The following is a 20856-nucleotide window of genomic DNA, read 5'->3' on the forward strand; positions in this document are numbered from 1 at the left end:
GTAATGAACATCACACAGAGGTGAATCTAATGCATGAACGATCTAAGGGTCTAGTATTGGACTAACTCATTTCTAAAAATCCTTACTAGTATTGGACTAACAAGTAAGCAGAGAGAGAAACTACAACTAATGTTGGACTAGTGTGGTGATGTCGTACATTCATGATATATAGTAAAACAAATAAGGCATACATTAAAACAGTTAAACACATAAAAACACGTAGTACGTAACACATAGGCATAATATTTAGATGCAAAAATCCTAAGGAAAACGAATGAAGCATATAAACACATAAGCCACATAAACATGCAAAACCTATCTATGACAGTGGGAAATCTAACTACAATCTAAAATAGAAAAATAAATAATCCTATCTACCCTATCTATTAGAATAGGGGACCTAATTACAATCTAAAATGGGGAAGATATGATAAAATAAATCTACTTATCCTATCTATTACATTAGTCTATCTAATTACAAATTTTTATAAAAAATATTACCTATCTATTACATTTTGAGGTATTTAAATATCTTTCAAATAATTATAAAATTAACTAAACAAGCATAAGAAAATTTAAATGAACATTTGAATTAAATATATAACAAAGCATGTAAAAATATATAAACACTTAGAATCACGTAGGAGCACATAAGAGCATGTAATTGACATTTAAATAATAATATGGGTACTTCCCTTTTGAATTGGTGACTAAATGGAGTTAAATTGCCCTATTTATACTCAAAATAAACAAAAGAATCATAGCACAAATTTAATTGAAAATAATAATAATAACAATAATAACAATAAAAGTACTAAATTCATATCAATATGTTAAATATAAAGAACCTTAAGGACATCTAAAAATTACAAGTTAAATACACTCAAGAGAAACAATTATAATAGAAAGAGTCAAAAAGTCAATAGGGGCTAAATTACAAAAATAAAAAAATTGGGCAAAAATATATCTTTCAAAAGTTTAGGGGTCAAAATTAAATAAAAATAAAGTTTATGGACCAAATTACAATTAAAGCAAGGGCCTAATTGAAAGAAATCCAAAATATATAGGCTACAGTAAAACTACTCCAAAGATCAGGGGTCAAAGTGAAAATTTTGGTTTCTGATTTGGGCAAGAAAAAGGCCATCGGGCCATTTCTTTTCATTTGCTTGGGCTAGACTGCTTTGGTCCAAAAGAAAAGTGCAGACTACTTTTATTAAAAACAAAAGAAGCCCAAATGAAAATTAAGAAAACAAGTCCACGAAAAAAAAAAAGAAAGCCCAACATTTCTTTTATTTTCTTTCTTTCTATTTTTTTCTTTCTTTTCTTTTCTTCTTTTTTTTCTTCTCCTTTCCCTCCATTTCTTCTTCTCCTTCTCCGGCCAGTTCAAGCTCCCTTAGCCGGCAGCGATGGCATTGCCGATCGCCAGCGACCTCTCCGGTCGCGAAAAATTACCAAAATACACACCCCAACTCGATTTTTTGCATAGAATCCATTTTTGAACTTAGTTTTTACAAAAAAAAAAAGACCTGAAAGTGGCCAAATGGCCAAAAAATAGCCCAGGTTTTATTTTTTGAAATCACTATAACCTTCACCAAAAATCATAAAATTTATACCAACACACTCCTCACGATTTTTACAACATAACTATGAGCTGAAATCAATAAAAAGCAACAACAATATAACAAAATTAAAGTAAAACAGTCCAAAAATAAATAAAAATTATTCACATGCTTCTAAGGTTCAGAACTTCAAAATGTTTGAGCAACCCCACGTTTTCAGGCCTTGCACTAACCATAATAATCTATTTTGACAAAAACTATGCACAATAATGGGTACTTTAATTCAGTTTTTGGTTTATGCATTCTTTCAAACACCTAGCATGCAAATGCGAAAATTATCTCATTTTCCTTAATCTAGCTCAAACCATTTCCCAAAATTTCAACAATACAACAACAACAATGCAAGACAGTAAAAACAGGAGAAAATAAGCAACGAAATATGAATTTAATGTGAAAAACAAAACCGAAAAAGGAAAAAAAATACCTCAAGAATATTGCAGTCACTTGGTAGGCGAGGTTTGTGATTAAATTCCTAAGCCTCAATGGTCTGACAACTTGTTCCCCTTTTTTGTTTGATTTGTGGATAGGTATGTGAACTTAGGGGGACCGAGAATTGGAAGTTTCGGGTTTGAGTTTTGTTTTTGTTAGATGTTTTCCTTCTCTTTCTTTGTGTCGTGTGTGATAGTTTTGAGGGGTCAAAAAGTTGAGAGAGAGCTGAGAGGGGTAGAGAGGTAGAAAAAAAAATTGGAATCCTCCTCTCCTTTGTGTTGTCTTGTCTTTTCTTTCGACAACAAAGAGACCGAGAGAGTTTTTGTGAGAATGGGATGGTGGAAAAATTTAGAGAGAGGGAGATGGCCAAGAGGGGAGTTGGGAGTTGGAGTCCTTCCTGTTGTTTTTTTTCTTACCTTCTTGAGGGAAAAAGAAAGAGCTGAGAGAAAGTGGGAGAAATAAATGTAGTTTTCTTTCACCAAAAATGATGACTTTTACCAAATGAAAAGAAAGGTGAATGGAAACATGGAGTGTAAAAATGGGTTGATAGTGCATTTGGTGAAACAAAATGATTAGAATGATTTTCTTTTTTCTCTTCTTTTTTTTCTTAAAACCAACCTACAAAAATGAGAAAAATGCACATTAAAATACAAGAAAATAAAAAACTCATTAAATAGATAAAATTCAAGAAAATATTAAATTTGACAAAATTTTGGTGTCTACAGGTACGGTAAGGGGGAATGATCGATGGACGAAGATGGGGTGAAGTGGTGATCTACTGGATTTTGATAGTGTATTCTAAGGATGATGGAATGTCAATGGTTGCAAGTTAAGCGGCTAATGTAAGAGGAATGTATCCTTCCACTTGAAAGTGCTACTTGTTTCCTGCTTACTTGTTATTGTTTGTTTAGTTGCCGCTTTCTTACTTGCTCTGAGATTGTTACTTTGCTTGCATGATACTTGGAACCTCACTGAACTTTTAGCTCATCCATTTATTTGTTTTCTTTAACAGGGTGCGATGATGAGAGAGACAAGAATAGTACTAGCTTGTAATAGAAAATCTTAAACTTGTATTTGGCCGTCCCTGTATTATGGTACTGGTTGTTCAAGTTCTTATCTTTTGGCTTGTATTTTGGTTTGTCTATTTGGATAATTTGTAACATGTAAATGTTATATTGAAAAATTTTATTGTTATTGATTTGGTATCCTAAGAATAGTGAGTTCGAAAGTGGTAGTCCTCATTTTAAGTAAATGTCATCCTATTATATTTAGTGAATTGATTGAACTACTTGTATTTTGATCCGTTTAGTTGTGCACATAAGTATGGACGTTTTGAAAAGTTGGATGGTTTGTAATATTTATTGGGGAGTTTCTTGCCTACTTTGGAGTTAATGTTAGTGAGTGAGTTCTGACGAGAGTTGGACAGGCGGTCCGCTAACCTCTGGGGTACGCCATAAGGGGAAGTGGGATTGTCACAACTCCAACTCAACTTTCCTCTTGTGTGCGTAAACTCACATTAGTTCTTAAATCACCACAAACCCAATAAGAAGTTAAGTAAAATTATTGGAAGTCTCTTAGATTTTTTAATCTGAGACAAAATCTTTTGAAATGCATAACTATTTACGACACTATTAACTGTTGTAATCATGTAACACGTCATTTCAAGCTATATCATATCTTTTGAAAAACTCATATTTTTACAAAACTTATTTAGCAGATCATGCTACTGTCAGTAACTGAGTACTTACTTGTTATTACAAAACCTATTGGGAGAGGGTCTCCAAGAGATTCACACATTAATGTCAAGGCCATTACTAACTATAATTGCAATCATGCATCATCTGTAGTTCACCTAATTATGCATGATCACATATGAGTCTTGGGTTAATCTTATAACTCATGCAATATCTTAGACATATACATAAGAAGCACTTTGTGTCTTAGACATATACATAAGAAGCACTTTGTGTTTCTACAGTGGACCCAATTTCAAGTGCTGCTGTGCTTAAATGGGTTGTACTTTCCAGTGGCTTTCTTTGCTTTGCTTAGAATCCTTGTACGTTGTTGTTGCCGTTGTAGCCTCTTGGTTGTCCACAGCTTTTTGCACGTTACTGCTACCGTTGCAGGCTCCTGCTTATCCACAGCTTCTAAGATATATATATATATATATATAGACATATACATAAGAAGCACTTTGTGTTTCTACAGTGGAGCCAATTTCAGGTGCTACTATGCTTAAATGGGTTGTACCTTCTAGTGGCTTTCTTTGCTTAGAATCCTTGTACGTTGCTGTTGCCGTTGCAGCCTCCTGGTTGTCCATAGCTTTTAGCACATTGCTGCTGCCGTTGCAGGCTCCTGCTTATCCACAGCTTCTAAGATATATATTTATATATATATTTACACCTGTTTATCCACAGCTTCTAAGATATATATATATAATTTACATAATATAATAATGAAAATTCTAATTGGGAAGTGAGTGTATGTATACTTGTTGTTATCTTTCAATATATATATACATTTAATATAATAATAAGTACTATGAAAAAATATCTTGTATATAGTTTTGTCTTTATATAGTCCTTTCTTCGTATTTTTCAAGTGTATATTTATTATATATATATGTATCATGTATCATAAGTAATAAGTACATGGACAATTGTGATAATCTCAATAGATATGCATTAGAAGTGGCAAAATGGATATATAGTTGATAAATGGTTTTAGTTAAATGGATAATGGATCAAATTGATCCAATCCAATTAAAACCATTTAATAAATGGATCTAAATGGATGTCATTTAAATGGATAGTGTAAACCATGATCCTTCCATTTATCCATTTACTCTCTCAAATCCTAAATTTAAGATCCAAATAATTTTTTTCAAAAAATACAGATCCCTAAAGTTCTATCCTTAAATCACCTAAAATCTTTTGTTAATGACAAATGCTTGTACTACTATTCTATTTCAGTTCTTCATAAAATTAGTTTAGTTCCAAGAAAATTTAACTGTTGTGGTCAATTTAACCTTTCATCATTACTTTAAGTATCATTTTGTAAAGTAATGAACAATTAAGAACTTGGCTTCGTTTTTATAACTTTTGGGTGAATTGAATACCACTTTACAGTGAAAAGAAGTTTACGTTTTCAATTTTTTCCACTCTAGTTCAAGAGGGATGCCTTGAATAAAAGTGGAGTTCTAATAAGAAATCTTATGTTATTTGACAAGTAAAATATTTTCATCACATGTGCACGTAGTACCTAAAAATGTATGAAACTCCTTATTATACCATTGATATACAAGCTAACTTATATTACTTAGTAAATTAGGTGTCTTTTTTTTTTTTGGATAGTTGGGTTGGGTGATAAGGGGAGAGGCATTGTAAGTATGAGGATTTGGATTCAAAACCTTCCACTTATTAAAAAAAAAAAGAAGGTGTCATTTACGTATCTTAACCAATGTTGCAGGGACACTCGTTAGAAAAATTCTTTTTATAAATAAAAGAATTAAAAAAATAAAAAATCATTTTGACACTGCATGATGCATTATCACTTTTTCTTTACTTAAGAATGTAAATGTTTGCAATCATTACTACATGAGAGTTTAATTAAAAAAAACAAGAGTAGAGACTAAAATATAATTTTGAAAGGATGGAAGAAGTCTAGGAACTAGAAGCAAATAAAATGCAATTAATGTTATTGGCAACTTGGTATATAAGAAAGTTATGAAGGAAAGAATATGTGGTCCCACAAAATTAATTTGACATATGAGGAAGTTATGAAGAAAATAATAGATGGTCCCACAAGATTCTATCCCACTTTTTTTTTATATAAATATTTGTAATCACTATGTGTGTTTTCTATTTTTTAAGTTAAGTGGATGTATATGGATGACATGGATAATCCATTTCAATGCACCAACATAATTGGATTTAAATGGTTATCCATTTAAAACCATTGAATTTATATGGATAATCCAAATCCATTTAAGGTTGGTTTATATGGATGGATTGGTGGATATGAATCCATTTTGCCACTTCTAATATGCATCATCTGGAGTGAAATGCTTTTTGGAATTGATGGCTAGGTTTAATTAGCTATCGGCCATTAGATTTTCTTCTTTACCAAATTGTCCTCCAACATGCTTTTCTTGTGTGACGACCCCACCTCTCCTTAGGGCGTACCTCAGGATTTAGCGGACCGTCTGTCCAACTCCCGTCAGGACTCACTCACTCACTTCAAGAAAATAAGTTACAACTTCAAAAGTAAAGAAAACAACAGTTCCCAAGCTCAGAAAGTACATTTATATTCATTTCTATCTCAAACGTTCATACATTTCCAAATATAACAAAAGATCCAAGTTCCAACTAACTTCCAACCCTAATCAAGCACTAGCATGAGTACAATCACAAAAAATTCAAAAACTAGACGACGCTAGCCTGTACCAGCCTCACGCCCATGCTCGTATTCCCCTGTAAGAAAAACAAAACTAATAGGGTAAGTCAAATCTCAGTGAGATTCCAAAACATCATGTAGACCCAAGTAACAAATTGATTATTGTAAAAACTTGGAATATCAAAGTAACGAGCATAAGAGTTCATAAAAATGAGCAATAACACTACAAATAACCAATCATTAGATATCCAATATTTTCAAGTAAAAGGATATGGTAACTCTTGCGAGTTAACTCCGCCATAGTTTCACCAAGTAGTAGTTGACACTTCGTCAACTTTCAAGTAGAGTAACCAATCCAGTAGATCACCACTTAACTTCAATCTCCATCCACCAATCAACCCCCTCTAGGGCCCGAACTCTAAAATAAACAGTGGTGGTAATACTCAAGTATACCGAATCCAGTGGACCATATCTAAAGGATTATACAATAAACAATAAACGATAATCAGTAAACAGTATCTATGGTTCGCCAATCTCCTCGACCAAGCCCTTACCGGCTCGATTTGACTGACTAACCAATAGGGTTAAGTTCCCCGACAGTATTCAAGTCATGCACATGTACATATATCAAACCATTTGTAACCAATACACAATAATAAGTCATATTAGGGTAAGTGCGGTAAAGTACACCCTTATCTTATCAAACAAGTTAAGTACCGTCCAATCACGTTAACAAAGCAATTCATTCAAGTAATAAATTCAAACATGCACTTGGAAACACTCACCAATGATTTATTGCTTTTCAAAATCACGCTCAACCTCAACCCTCTGGCTGGAGTCCAAACCTGTGATAAAATACCGTTAAATAGTTTATAATAAATTAGGGTTCCAAATATAGGAGTTTCGATCAAGAAAATCAAGTAAATAAAACTCATTTAAGTGGTACTCATTTTACTTATCAAACCCTAGAAAATTCATACTCGCTCTTCTGGTTTCGATAAAGAAGCGATTAAAACGTTTAAGTTTGCAACTTGGCAGAAGAAACTACAAAATCGTGTTTAAAATGGCCGTTACGTTGTTTTTGAGAAATTTACCTTTTTTGAGCAAAATTTTAGCTTATAGGTCACCCATAAGGTAAATTTAAGCATCTCTACATAAGTAAGTCCCAAATCAAACCCAAGTCACATCCCTATTTCCGTTTCACTCACTTATCTCACGAAAGAAAAATCGGGCAGCGTTTCTCTTGTGTTTACCAATTTTCAGCCATTCAAGGCTTCATTTTTTTCTTCTCAAATTAGCCCCAAATCAACACACAAGTAAGAATATAAAGACAGCTCTTAATCTAGTCCATAAACCATCCAATTGTAACTCATTTCTAGCAATAATCATCACAATACCAAAACTGAAATTTTGAAACCCTAAGCTGGAAATTTGCAATTAAAGCTGGAAAATTCTACTTTAAAGCTAAAAATTCGCACTAAAGCTATAAATCTTCATATTAACACTCTCAAGTCTATATCAAAACTAGATACTATCATTTCATGGCTGAAAAATACAAACCAAAGCTAGAAAATTTCACCAACTTCACAAATCCATAATATCATCCATAAAACTTCCATATTCAAGTCATCTATCCAATAAAATGCAAGATAAGAGAGATAAGAAGAGTTTCTTAGCTTAATACCTTCAAACCTCAAGGAAAAACACAAAACCAAGGCTGCCTATGCAAGATCACTCCATCCCAAGCTTCCTTGTCACCTTGTTGTAAGTTTGTTCGGTTTATTTTTGTGATTTCAACTCAAACAAGGCAAGAATCAAGATGAAAATTGAAGCTCTCTCTCTATTTTTTTTTCTCTCCAAGTTTCAGCCAACACAAGTGAAAAATGAAGAAAAATGGGCCAAGAAGAAAGAAAACTCATTTGGTCAAAGCTATCTTGGATTGCCAACACTTGGTAACCAAGTTTTCCCTCTTTTTTTTTTTCTTTTCCTCTTGTTTTTGGTCAATAATTTCGGCTGACTTAAGAGTTAACTTAGGGAGGATTAAGTGAAATAAAAACAAGAAGATTAGGGTAAGAAAGTATTGGTCAAGTGGTGTACTTAATCGATAACAAACGGTGCACGTCGGTTCAAGTCTATTTTTCTTAACCCTCTTGTACTTTTGTTTTAACTTATATTTCACTAACTTACTCTTAGCACTTATAATCATACACTTTCTCTTACCTAATACTCACTCTTATCCACCAAATTCGGTACACATACCTCACCAAGTGATCACACTACCAAAATACGCAAAAATCCTAACTTATTTTAACTATAAAAGTAAAAGTAAACCTCTCGATTCTATTATTTATTACAACTATTGAAAGAGTAAATTAGTAGTAAATGAATTATAAATTAACTTATTCAAAATAAGAGGGAATTATAAGAAAATATAAGCAAATTTTCAAGTCGTCACATCTTGTGGATGGGTCCATCTTGCAGGTTGGTTACGTTTTTAATTTCCTATTGTTTTGATTGACTTGTAAGATATATATGGTCTCCATTCAGGCTTTGTTATATGCTTGAATTGCCAGATTGCATGTAAATCTTATTATCAATTGTTGTGAGCTGAGTAGCTCATACACCAGGTAGTCTAATGTTATTTCTTCAATAATTTTTTCTTTACTTTTTTATGATATCATTCTGATGTTCTGTTCCATTCATTTGTTTATTGATCAAAAAATCCGTGTTTACTGAATTGAAATCTTTTGTTTAGCCTTCGAAGAAGTTTGATTCAGTGCTCTATGCCTTGAAGATCAATGGAGGTATTGTTTTACTAACTTGTTTAACATAGTTTTTATTTTAAGGTTGTTCCAAGCGCTTTTTCTATCTTTGCTACCGGTGTTATTTGCTTATTTCATGCACCAAACTTTTGTTCCCTTCGTTATATAGCTATATCCAGAATAAAAATCTACTGCATCATAATACAAACACCATGAACTCATCTGAGTTATACCCACGTAATGATGATCTCAAAATCGATGAGAAAAAAATGAGAGAAATAAAAAAAAGAGAGAAATTTGCTGCTCTTTCGGTTGAAGAAAATGAAGCTCACCGAAGAAGAAATAGAGAAGCATATCACAGGAGAAAGTTAACTAGATTGTTGATCAACCCGGTTCGTCGACAACCTCCGCATTCTTCCAAACAATCACGGACCGAAGCTCATGTTACAGTAGTCATTGGTAATAACAAGGATGATGGTACATATATATTTCATAATTTCTGGTTCCTTACTCATTCATATTTTGCTCCAGTATGCTCCTATAGCTATTAAGTGTATTCTTAATTTATGTCTTTCTTATTAGTTAATTTATTAGTTAATAGAGCTTGCAGACCTGTTCGCTTTGTAATTTCTGCAACTAAAAATTTGGAGCAATGCAACTAATTATTACTATACACAGGAAAACTGATGCCGCAGTTAACTAAGTAGCATTTCCATCACACATATATGTCTTGTCAACTTCATTCACTTTTTTTTTTATATTGTTACACTTATGTTGACTTCTTATCTGTTAAACATTCCAGTTCCAGAATATCAGAGAAGTACACTAACTTGAATATGTGATACAAATGTGAGCAGAACTCCTTTTCCTAATCCTGAGTTACCTGCATCCAACTATCAATGTAACAGTAGTAGACTTAAACAAAATATTGGTCTGCACCATTATTTTGTCACTTTCAAATCAAACACTTCAATGTTCGCAATTCCAATATACAAGTTTCTTTTTCACATTCTTGAATTTTTATCTAACTCTCTGCTTTGCAAATTCTTTATGCTAGTTCTCAGCCATCCAACTCCGCAAAAGTCCTCCTCCTCTTGCCACTGATACACATAAAGATCATCTTCGACAATCACAAGTTCTATCAATTGATTATTGCGACCGCTGCAATCGTGGTAAGAGCCTAATACTCACTAGTATTCAAAAATACCATAATAACTTGTTTCTTGTTAGTTCATATAATCAGTTATTTACTTCTTTCTATGCGACAGGTAATGAAGGCTCTGTATCTGATACTGCATCAAAATTAAAAAATGGTGTCTCCTACTTCTCCACCTAAGAAAAAGGTCTTCATCTTTGTCATCTTTATACAAATATTACTACATCTACGCTAACTGACATTTCAAGCATATAACTATACTTTTCTGCATTTTCTAAAACCAAGGAAATTGTTCGAATAGCAACCACAATCATATGTGTTCAGATTATAGTGCACCGCACGACAAAGGTGTGTAACTGCTTCAAATAACTTGTTCATTGATCCCTCTACCCTTTGCGTGTTGTTCTATTCTTCAAAATATATGATCCTTTACTATGATGTTCTCATTCATTTATTATCGTTCATCTTTCACTAACAGCTGAATTGTTCATATGTATGAACTACTTCAAATTTCTTCTCGAAAACATCAAAGATGCTCCAGGTACCTAATACTCCAACAACTTTACATGTACAGATTCCTATTGAATTGTATTAAACTTCTTCGTACATTTTCTCTATTTACAATGTCATTAACTCAACAGATTTGCCTTTGTAGAGCTGTTGTCATTTGTGACACAATATCAAAGCTTTTGACAATATTCAAAATCTACTGCTAAGAAAAATGGAGATAAAAATGCAACCTCTATTATCAGCTTTAACCATTGTGATGTTCATTATATTAGTGGTTTATCTATTAGAATTTATAACGCTTTCTTAACTATCACTTAGGCAACAAAAGTTCAAAGGCAAAAGGAACTCAGAAAGATCATAAGAGAGGAAGAAAGACAAGAGGTATTGTGAATATAGTATAATACACATCCAAAGCTTGCTTTTGAATTCCTCCTCTTATAGTCAACAATTACTATTACATTGGTTACATTGTAGCTCAAAAAATCCCAAGATGGAATTGAAGTATTAAAATTCATTAGGAATCAATCGGATATATTGCCTCCAAAACCACATTGCGGCTATTGCGAAACAAAAAATTTTCACTTTGAAACAGCCAATTTCTAATGTTCCGGTGGTTAGATAGTTCTCCAAGAAAACAAACTTCTAGTTATTCTCACAGAACTATATACTGGTCATTCTGTCGAAGGTCTTTCTTTCAAAACATATGTTAGAACATATAACAACATGTTTGCTTTCACCTCTTTTGGAGTGCATTATAACAAATCCCTATGTAGGTGAACTAATGGCATCTATACATTCAAAGTGCAGGGACAAACCAATCACTTCATCATGGATCTTATTCCACATGGAGACTCTGCCCTTTATCTCCAGCTATATTTCCACGATATAGAGCATGAATTGGAAAGTAGACTAGCTACATCACAGCTACATCATAGAAACTAACAGAAAGTATAGTGCAAAAGATTATGGATGTCATGGAATCCAACCCCCATGCCTTTTCCTCCGAAGCTTAAAATATGTTCCGAATTTTAACTCATATCAAATAGTGCTTAGATCCCACTCACAGAATGATTAAAGAGTCTAGAATCGATCAACTACATTCCAAATTGCAGTCTTATGGGTAGAGGGATAAGAATTTAGAGAAAGGTACAGAAGGATATCCAAATCTATACAAAATAGGGAAAGGATCAACTGGTGCAATACTATTATGGATGCTATCATCTATTGCAGTATCCCTTGCTATTTCCATTTGAAGAAATTGGATGGCATTCTGGTATAAGAAGAACAACTACAGAAAATCCAAAAAAAAAAAAAAGAGATATGATTGAAGAGTTAAGTGCAGTCCTACTCTTGGTAATTACAAATCTGCATAGAAGCTAATAGAAGCTGAAGAGTAAGGTATACCAAAAATTATATTCCGTAATTATATTCTTCACTATACACTTACGCACATCATTACACTCACATTTAATAACATATGCTGTAGCTTGTAACGATCCCAAAGATAACAAAGAATTTTTATTTATGCGTGAGTATTATGCATATAAGTTGTAGATGTGAGAAAAATATACTCCAAACATACTTAATACTGGTCGACTACTACAACAATATGTGATCGATATGTACATAAAGATAGAAATCCAGAGACTTGACTACTATAGGAGTCGACAAGAATGAATAAGAAGAGAGCAGTTTCAAGGTATAATGTACAGTGTCATAGCAGGATATTGCCAAGGATCCAAAGTAGGTTAGCGAATTATCCTTCCAGCATCGTTTATAGGTGGTCCTCGTGACATGAGAAGAAGATATATCGATGCTATGGCTCTTGTGCATAAATTTGGTAAACCAGATCTATTCATCACCATGACATGCAATCCTTTATGGCCTGAGATCAAAGAACATATGCTTTCTACTGATGAAGCTCATAACAGACAAGACTTACTAGCTCGAGTTTTTCATGCTAAACTTGATTTTCTAAAGCAGCAACTCTTCAAAAAAGAAATATTTGGACCAGTCGCTACGTATACTTATGTAGTTGAGTTCCAAAAATGTGGTATAACACATGTTCACTTTCTTATAATCCTAGAGGCAAGGTCAAAGCTTTACTCCATAGAATCCTACAATAATATTGTCAATGCAGAAATCCCTGATAGAGTAGCAAATCGACATCTATTCAATAGGGTTCGAAAGTACATGATCCATGGTCCATGCAGAAAACAAAATCTAGATAACATTTAAATGCAAGGAAATCAGAAGAAAATGTGCAGAAACAATTACCCAAAATCATTTGCTCAAACAATTTTTAATGGAAACAATACGTATCCTACTTATCGCAAAAGAAATGATGGACAGAAAATCATGGTCCGTGGCCATGAGCTTGATAACAGATGGGTAGTTACATACAATGGATACTTATTGGCAAAATTTGATTGCCATATAAATGTGAAAATCTGCTCCACTGTGAAAGCTGTGAAATACATATACAAGTATATATATAAAAGTTATGACAGGATCCATTTCAGGGTAAACTCAGATGCTTCAGCTGAAGCCAAAAGTAACACCCACCTCCTGCAATCGATGAAATAAAGGAATTCTAATCAGCTCGATGGGTATGTGCGGTTGAAGCAATTTGAAGAATATACAGATTTTAACTCAGTGAAATGCACCCTTCTGTAATACACCTCCAGCTCCACTTAGAAAATTGCCAATCCATGAACTTCAGACCCGATCAGGACCTCCGAGATATAGTCAGAAACAAGTATACAAACAGAACTATGTTAACAGATTTCTTTTACATGAATTCGATGGATAAACTGGCTTAGCATCTTAAATGCACATATAGAGAATTCCCAGAGCATTTTGTTTGGTATCCCGAAAAAAGAAAATAGGATTGTCACCTAGAAAGCAAAAAGATTGCATTGGCAGAATTGTCACAGCAACCATCAAAGAAAGAGAACATTACTTTCTACGGCTACTCCTAACATATGTTAAAGCCCCAAGATCATTTGACGACCTTAAAACAGTTAATGGAACATACGTCAACACATCCCGTGAAGCAGCTATCCTCAAAGGATATTTTGAATCAGATACATCACAAGAAGAGTATCTTGAAGAAGCCAGTTCATATCAAATGTCATACATATTGAGAAGGCTATTTGCAACTCTGCTCGTACATTTTCCTCCATCAAATCCTAGACATCTATGGGAAAATTTTGAATATTGTTTATCAGAGAACTTCATCAGGATACCAGAATTATCACGTGATCAAACACGATATAAGGTACTGCAACAGATAAATAATTTCCTCCAATCAATGGGAAAAGATATCAACTCATATGCCCTGGTTCCACATCCTCTGATTTTTAATGATCTGAACAAGAATACCAGAGACACAATAGCAGAAACAAGAATCACTGTGCCAGAGTCTGATCTCCAAAGAATCAGTCAATTAAACCAAGATCAGAAAATTGTCTTTCATATAATCATTGATGTTGTGTTCCAAAAAACACATGGATGCTTTTTTATTGATGGTGTAGGTGGAACTAGAAAAACCTTCCTTTATTGAGCGTTATTAGCTGAGGTAAGATCCAAAGGATTGATTGCACTTGCTACAACATCATGCGGAGTAGCAGCTTCAATACTGCTTGGTGGAAGAATAGCTTACTCAAGATTCAATACACCGCTAGAAACAACAAAGAATAAAAACTGTAGAATCAGCAAACAAAATTCATCAACAAAACTTCTGCAAAAAGCCAATCTCATAATTTGGGATGAAGCACCAATAGCAAATAAAAGTTCAATAGAAGCTGTTGATAGATTACTCCAAGACCTAATGGACTCGAATGCCTCATTTGGATCAAAAGTAATTGTCTTCAGAGGAGATTTTTGACAGGTATTACCGGTTGTTATTAAAGGCACAAAATCAGAATTTATTGATGCCAGCATAGTAAAGTCATATATATGGCCACAACTCCACAAGCTTCACCTCACAGAAAACATGAGAGCAAGACATGATCCTGAGTTCATTGAATATCTACTTTGTATTACAAATGGAATAGAATCTACTGTCAACAACGACTCTATCCAGATACCTGCATCAATGTTAATAAGATATACAAATGATAAAAATTCAATCACACAGCTCACTAGTGCAGTATTTCCAAATTTAACAGTATTCTTCGATCATGATTCCTCAGCTGTAAATCGTGCTATACTTACAAAAAAATGAGTTCGTCAATGAGATTAATCAGAAACTCATACAGCATTTACCTGGCTAGACTCAAGAATACATTAGTCGTGACAACTGCATTGATAGTTCTGAATAGACAATCATGGAGGATTTCATAAACAGCTTAACACCAAATGGATTTCTACCTCACAAATTGGTTCTCAAACCAAACAACGCCAGTTATGCTGCTCAGAAACATCGATCCTCTCTAAGGACTATGCAATGGAACAAGACTCATCTACAAATCTTTAAAGTCCAACATTATACATGCAATAATAAGTTACGGAGAATTCACTGGCAAGAAGGTCTTTCTCCACAGAATCTGCTTCAGAATAGAGAATGATCCACACTCACTAGCATCTTTTGAACGACTTCAGTTTCCTATTCGATCATGTTTTGTGATGACTATCAATAAAGCTCAAGGGAAGATGCTAGATTTTATGGGAATATATCTACGGGAACTAGTTTTTTCACACGACCAGTTATATGTAGCAATGTCAAGAGCCAAAAACAAGAGTTCAATAAAAATTCTCGTTAAGCCACCTATATTTAGTAATGAACAAGACTCAATAACACAAAATATTATGTATAGAGAAGTATTAGATTTAGCACATTAATGACTCATTTATATACGTATACACACATCATTCTACATCATACTTTTATCATTTTGTTCTCATACTTGTGCTCAAAAACTAGCAATCAGTTACTCTTCTAAATTATAGGAGGACAGGAAAGTCATAGGATTTGCTGAGATCATTCTTAGACTTTGAGACTAGACAACGATAGTTCAAGTTCTTGACAAACAGAAACCCCTACTGTCAAAAGTAGGAAATCATTACCAAAACCTTACACTCATTTATCAGCAGGTAAATACACTAATAAACTTTGTCAAGTACTTATTACAGCTCAACATGTACATCTACATCTTAATGAAATCAAATCTTTTGTGTAGGGAACAACAGTGGAAGCTATGATATACAAATCAGATATAGAATTCTTCTGCAACCAATTCCACCTTATATAAGCGTTATATGCTATCCAATGTAAGCGTTATATCATGCACATGAACATCAATGCACTTGGTATATTGACAACTCCACTGTTGTGCAAGCAATCTATGAACCAAACTCTCTAGAAATTCCTCCTATTTTCATATTTACGCCTTTCAGAAGATTCTACCAATATATTGACGATACCTCAGACATAGGTAACACACAGAGCTTAAATTTAGCTGTATGATATTGAACACATCACTGATTAGTCTACCTTTCATAAATACCAAAAGCAGATATACTTGGCATTGCTGCAGAAGTCCACCCTCGAAATCACAGAGGAACTACACCAATTAGAGAAATTGTGGTCATAAACAAGAGGTAACTCGCATGACTGATGAATTAATTACTCCATGCACAGTCTACTCCACAGATAAACGCATAAATAACAATGCCTTATAAACATCTAACCAATGGTGTTGCAGCTTCATGCCATTCATGGGGTGAGCATGAAACAGATGGAGGGCAGACAATAGCAAACATGATTCAATCAATGCCACTTATTGTTGCACTCCGAGTGAAGGTTTCATCATATCATAGTAAGTGCACCACAAAATATTACAAATATACCATTCATGTATTTCAACACTTCTTAACACACATAATACTTCACCTCTCAATCTCACAACAAGGTTTGGATCAAGCATCTTGGTCAACCTTCCAATACAACAAGCTGCAATGCTGAAAGAATGGTAAACACTTGGTTCTACATAAACCCTACAACCTTTGTTATAGTAATGTTTCTACAATACTTCAACAACTAACAATCACTTTTTGCTCACAAGAGCTTTGCAAAACAAGTCACAAATCAATGAGCTTATCACACAAAGAGCATACCGTGATCAAGCCAAGCTACTGTCAGAACCTATGGAAAATGAGCTCTGCACAATTGAGGACTTCCTAAAATTCCCAATGGTAAGCTTCTGCAACTTTCACACCTCTAACTCCTTAATTCACCACTTAACCCATCAAATTAACTAACTCAAAACCTCATTTCTTGCCAAAAAAAGGTTTTCTGGATCAGAGGAACTCCACGATTCCTTGACAAAAGCCAACGACTATGGTATAATGCATGCTCAAACTGTCACAAATCATTCAAAGCAAAACCATTATGGAAAATTATCTGCACCTCCTACAATAAGCATGTTAATGTTATTCCAAGGTAACTGCCATAATAACAATCTCGCACACTATTTCACCACTTGTTACTGCCCTAATTACTAATCACAATCGCAGAAGCAGATTGACCATAGAACTCACTGACTACTTTGGAATGCTGACACTCAATCTATGCAAGAATGATGCACAACAGTTAGTGCCCTTCACTCTACCACAGATCCAAGAACTTGAAGACAAGGTCAGTACACATCCACCACTAAAACTCATTAAGCTGCATTTAAACAATAACTCACATGCATTGTATGAACTAATATTAAAAGATGAACATTACAGCACCAGCTCGACTACATTGCTATTGAACAAGCTATTGAAAACACTATCATCACCTGCTTTGTCAAAAAAATGACTGGAAATTGAGGATCTGGCGACACAGAAAAATACACTGCCATAATAGTGCATAAAGCAAATGTTGCAGAAATGATACCAAACGCTTCTACAAATCCAACATCAATTCCTACTTCTTCTACTTATGCATCTTCAGCTCCAGAACCATCAAATCCAGTTGCTAGCCTAAGTGTTACAAGCTTGGACAGCAACTTGTTCACAACACTCAAGATTACAGAAAGTCCAACTAAAAGACAGCGCATTGACCCAACTGACATGGAGCATTAGCATGTAACATCTCTCCCTACACTTTTGACAAATCTTTTGAACATCTAATGATCAGCGATCCCTATCATTGTACATAACCCTAATGCTCATAAATCACTAAAGGCCTGAACCAGATCATTAGTCCATGTAGCTTTGAATCACAGCTATAATTATGCTTTTGAACATTTTCTGTACCACCGACAACTGCAGATTGTGCTTTTGTAAAGGTTCATGTTTATATCAATGAATGATAGCCTCTATTTTGTAAATTGTAACTACGAAATAAGCGCATATATATCAAGTGCATAAAAAGTATCTAGATATCAGGTACAAATATTCTTATCAGCTGAACTTCTTATTCATTTTTATTCATTTACACAATCGCAGTACCTGATACTACTTATTTACTACACAAGCATCTGCACAATATCAAAATACCAAAACAAAATACAAAAAGCCACAATCAACACAAGAAAACCATAAAAAAAAAAAAGAAAACATAAAAACATTAAACCATAGCACTTGTAATAGCTTTCTTCTGTTCTTCGACCTCAACTTCCATACGTTGAGCAATTATCTGAAGAAATAGAAATTCTCCGATATCTCCCAAAACTTCATCCAGTACAGCAACCCTACTAGATTTGCTATAAAACTTCTTAAACAAATCATATATTTCATTTCGAAGCAAAATATTGTGCGCCAAAGACCTATCGGAACCACTCAAAGTTCTATTATCCCCATCACGTCCAGCCAAACTCCCTGCAACACCAGCTAATGACAATCTATTAAACATAACTTCAACATCCAGATGCAAATCACGCAATACTCCAAAACGATTATGACTATACTCTATTTCTAAACAATAATTTTAGACCATGACAAGAAACTAGCTATACACTATACTTATAGATAATAGAGAACAACGCTATCTATATAGTACCACAACCTTCCAAAACCCGTGAGCAAAATCACATGCACATAGAATCACAAAGATTCCATAGAAAAAAATAAAACAATTCACTGCACATTCTACACACGTCAACCACAAACAAACCTTATCCATATTGTGCCAAAAACTTCCAAATCCATATATGTACAGCCACTAAAATCCAACACAAAAAAGAACTCAACTAAGACCAGATTATAAAATAGCTAATTATACAGAATAAAATAACTTATCCACAGCTCTTTCCACAAATTCAGCTTCTTCTATTATTCAATTCAATAATACATAAAAGCAAAGCGCTAATGCTTTATTCATTTAGATTAAAAACAGAGACACTACAACCGAAATTACATAGTACACTGAAAACAAAAACACAAAACTAACACTTAGCTCACTAAACACCTTGCTACAACCGAAATCACACAGTACAGTGCAAACAAAAACACAAAACTAACACTTAGCTCACTAGACACCTTACTACACCTTAAACAACACAGACACCACAACGCTTTCTCAATCATTATGACTACCAGAACTGTCAAAAGAAGGCGACACCGCAAGAACAACAATTCCTTAGCTACATCAAACTTGATTCTTGAAGCAATAAGTTCCAGCATCGGCAAGTTCCTCCCACCCCGTAATCCACTGTCCAACACACGTCCCGCCTCACAATCCCTATATAAAACCCTAAAAAAATCATAGATCTCATTCTTCAGCATAACATGAGTAACTTGAAACCGATTAATAGGTTCAGCAGGATGATTTCGACAAGAGTTTCTCATAGGATAAGCAGTATTACAACTAATACTCAGCCCACTCAGCTCCTCCTCCAACTCTGGACATTGATCCTGAACTATTGAAAACACTCGATCATTATATGCCATTAATTCACCTACAGATAAACCAAGACCAAATAAGACTCAGTTACCAAATAAACAAACCACCCCACTCTTATATACTACATCTCAGTTCCAAAGAACTATTAACTGTACGCATGTGAATACCAAAAAATAAATCCTGCCACCAAATAATATCTACTACTGTACACACGTGAAGCAAACAACAAATTAAAAATACAAACAAAATTCAAACAAAAAATACACAAAAAACCTTAATAAAATTTTTACAAATAAATTAAAAGATAAAATAACACTAAAAGAACCGCAATAATTAAATAAATGCAATCCGCCAATATACCAATAAAAAATCATACCACCATACTTTCTCAAAAATCCCCAAAATATAATCAAAAATTCAAACAATTCACCAATATTTAAACACATCGACCTGGCGCTTGTGCATTGCGCGGGAAAGCTTACCTAGTATCAAGTATAATCATCATAATTTTGCAAAGTAATTTCACTCATACAGTCATATTTTGAATCATAAATTATTAACATAAGACCTATTTATATATAAACATAACTTTTTTTTTTTTTAAAAAGCACGTGTCAATCATAATACCGTTCTTGTAAGCATTTAGTGAAATAGGTATTTCTAAATAAACAAAGATGATATAAACCACTTACCTTAATTTCAAACTTAATTAACTATAATTTTGCTTGATTGATCTCTAGATATTAAACCTATACACATGATGGACATGCATAAATATCCATACTTATGAAAATTTTATTAAATCCCTAAGTCCCTAATATCTTGTCCTTCTTTAAACTCAATATTTGAACTTGTAAATCATTAATTTGTGATGATAAAAGAGAACATTTTTAGATTCTATCCGAGCAATTTTGAAATCATAAAAGTTTACATTTCTTTCCTAAGTTTTATATGCCATGATTGAAGGAGTTTGTGTTTAAGAACTAAACTGAACTAATAAAAGAAAATTATTAGATTCAATCCAAGCAAGAGGCATTAATGATATTTTGATGAATTAAAATAAATTGGATGTATTTAACAGTACTAATTCCACAATTTTTTGGCAGCTAGACAAAAAGGATGGGAAAAAATATGGGTTTGTAATTAAAG

The sequence above is a fragment of the Coffea arabica genome, chromosome 8e, assembly GCF_036785885.1.
Source record: "Coffea arabica cultivar ET-39 chromosome 8e, Coffea Arabica ET-39 HiFi, whole genome shotgun sequence".
NCBI lineage: Eukaryota > Viridiplantae > Streptophyta > Magnoliopsida > Gentianales > Rubiaceae > Coffea > Coffea arabica.